Source organism: Pseudophryne corroboree, chromosome 4 (assembly GCF_028390025.1).
Source record: "Pseudophryne corroboree isolate aPseCor3 chromosome 4, aPseCor3.hap2, whole genome shotgun sequence".
Taxonomy (NCBI): Eukaryota; Metazoa; Chordata; class Amphibia; order Anura; family Myobatrachidae; genus Pseudophryne; species Pseudophryne corroboree.
Window position 1 is genome coordinate 856,693,074 of NC_086447.1, and position 3,227 is coordinate 856,696,300.

Here is a 3,227-nt window from a genome sequence, read left to right on the forward strand (position 1 = left end):
GGGTCTTTATTTTAATCTGCCCTCCTGTCTGCCACTGCAGTGCCACGCCTAGTTGGGCCAATTGTTTATGTCGCTTGGCTTAGTCATACAACTACCTCATTGAAATTTTTTTTCTTCTTTGCATGATGTGCTGTTTGGGGCCTTTTTTTTTTATATCTGCCCTCCTGTCTGCCACTGCTGTGCCACGCCTAGATGGGCCAATTGTTTGTGTCGCTTGGCTTAGTCATGCAACTACCTCATTGCAATTCTTTTTCTTCTTTGCATGATGTTCTGTTTGGGTCCTTTTTTAATATCTGCCCTCCTGTCTGCAACTACAGTGCCACGTCTAGATGGGCCAATTGTTTGTGTCGCTTGGCTTAGTCATACAACTACCTCATTGCACTTTTTTTTCTTCTTTACATGATGTGCTGTTTGGGGCCTTTATTTTTATATCTGCCCTCCTGTCTGCCACTGCAGTGCCACGCCTAGACGAGCAAATTGTTGGTGTTGCTTGGTTTAGTCATACAACTACCTCATTGCAATTCTTTTTCTTCTATGCATGATGTGCTGTTTGGGGCCTTTTTTATATCTGCCCTCCTGTCTGCCACTGCTGTGCCACGCCTAGACGGGCCAATTGTTTGTGTTGCTTGGTTTAGTCATACAACTACCTCATTGCAACTCTTTTTCTTCTTTGCATGATGTGCTGTTTGGGCCTTTTTTTATATCTGCCCTCCTGTCTGCCACTGCTGTGCCACGCCTAGATGGGCCAATTGTTTGTGTCGCTTGGCTTAGTCATACAACTACCTCATTGCAATTCTTTTTCTTCTTTGCATGATGTTCTGTTTGGGTCCTTTTTTAATAACTGCCCTCCTGTCTGCCAATACAGTGCCACGTCAAGATGGGTCAATTGTTTGTGTCGCTTGGCTTAGTCATACAACTACCTAATTGCAATTCTTTTTCTTCTTTGCATGATGTGCTGTTTGGGGCCTTTTTTTATATCTGCCCTCCTGTCTGCCACTGCTGTGCCACGCCTAGATGGGCCAATTGTTTGTGTCGCTTGGCTTAGTCATACAACTACCTCATTGCAATTCTTTTTCTTCTTTGCATGATGTTCTGTTTGGGTCCTTTTTTAATAACTGCCCTCCTGTCTGCCAATACAGTGCCACGTCTAGATGGGCCAATTGTTTGTGTCGCTTGGCTTAGTCATACAACTACCTAATTGCAATTCTTTTTCTTCTTTGCATGATGTGCTGTTTGGGGCCTTTTTTTATATCTGCCCTCCTGTCTGCCACTGCAGTGCCACACCTAGACAGGCCAATTGTTGGTGTTGCTTGGTTAAGTCATACAACTACCTCATTGCAATTCTATTTCTTCTTTGCATGATGTGCTTTTTGGGGCCTTTTTTAATATTTGCCCTCCTGTCTGCCACTGCAGTGCCACGCCTAGATGTGCCAATTGTTTGTGTCGCTTGGCTTAGTCATACAACTACCTCATTGCAATTCTTTTTCTTCTTTGCATGATGTTCTGTTTGGGTCCTTTTTTAATATCTGCCCTCCTGTCTGCCACTACAGTGCCACGTCTAGATAGGCCAATTGTTTGTGTCGCTTAGCTTAATCATACAACTACCTCATTGCAATTTTTTTTCTTTTTTACATGATGTGCTGTTTGGGGCCTTTATTTTTATATCTGCCCTCCGGTCTGCCACTGCAGTGCCACGCCTAGACGAGCCAATTGTTGGTGTTGCTTGGTTTAGTCATACAACTACCTCATTGCAATTCTTTTTCTTCAATGCATGATGTGCTGTTTGGGGCCTTTTTTTATATCTGCCCTCCTGTCTGCCACTGCAGTGCCACGCCTAGATGGGCCAATTGTTTGTGTCGCTTGGCTTAGTCATACAACTACCTCATTGCAATTTTTTTTTCTTCTTTACATGATGTGCTGTTTGGGGCCTTTATTTTTATATCTGCCCTCCGGTCTGCCACTGCAGTGCCACGCCTAGACGAGCCAATTGTTGGTGTTGCTTGGTTTAGTCATACAACTACCTCATTGCAATTCTTTTTCTTCTTTGCATGATGTGCTGTTTGGGGTCTTTTTTATATCTGCCCTCCTGTCTGCCACTGCAGTGCCACGCCTAGACGGGCCAATTGTTTGTGTCGCTTTGCTTAGTCATACATCTACCTAATTGCAGTTCTTTTTTTTCTTTGCATGATGTGCTGTTTGGGGCCTTTATTTTTTATATCTGCCCTCCTGTCTGCCACTGCAGTGCCACGCCTAGATGGGCCAATTGTTTGTGTTGCTTGGCTTAGTCATACAACTACCTAATTGCAATTCTTTTTCTTCTTTGCATGATGTGCTGTTTGGGGCCTTTTTTTTATATCTGCCCTCCTGTCTGCCACTGCAGTGCCACACCTAGACAGGCCGATTGTTGGTGTTGCTTGGTTTAGTCATACAACTACCTCATTGCAATTATTTTTCTTCTTTGCATGATGTGCTGTTTGGGGCCTTTTTTATATCTGCCCTCCTGTCTGCCACTGCAGTGCCACGCCTAGACGGGCCAATTGTTTGTGTTGCTTGGTTTAGTCATACAACTACCTCATTGCAACTCTTTTTCTTCTTTGGATGATGTGCTGTTTGGGGCCTTTTTTTATATCTGCCCTCCTGTCTGCCACTGCAGTGCCACGTCTAGATGGGCCAATTGTTTGTTTCGCTTGGCTTAGTCATACAACTACCTAATTGCAATTCTTTTTCTTCTTTGCATGATGTGCTGTTTGGGGCCTTTTTTTTTATATCTGCCCTCCTGTCTACCACTGCAGTGCAACGCCTAGACGGGCCAATTGTTTGTGTTGCTTGGTTTAGTCATACAACTACCTCATTGCAACTCTTTTTCTTCTTTGCATGATGTGCTATTTGGGCCTTTTTTTATATCTGCCCTACTGTCTGCCACTGCTGTGCCACGTCTAGATGGGCCAATTGTTTGTGTCGCTTGGCTTAGTCATACAACTACCTTATTGCAATTCTTTTTCTTCTTTGCATGAGGTGCTGTTTGGGGCCTTTTTTTATATCTGCCCTCCTGTCTGCCACTGCAGTGCCACACCTAGACAGGTCAATTGTTGGTGTTGCTTGGTTTAGTCATACAACTACCTCATTGCAATTCTATTTCTTCTTTGCATGATGTGCTGTTTGGGGCCTTTTTTTAATATTTGCCCTCCTGTCTGCCACTGCAGTGCCACGCCTAGATGGGCCAAATG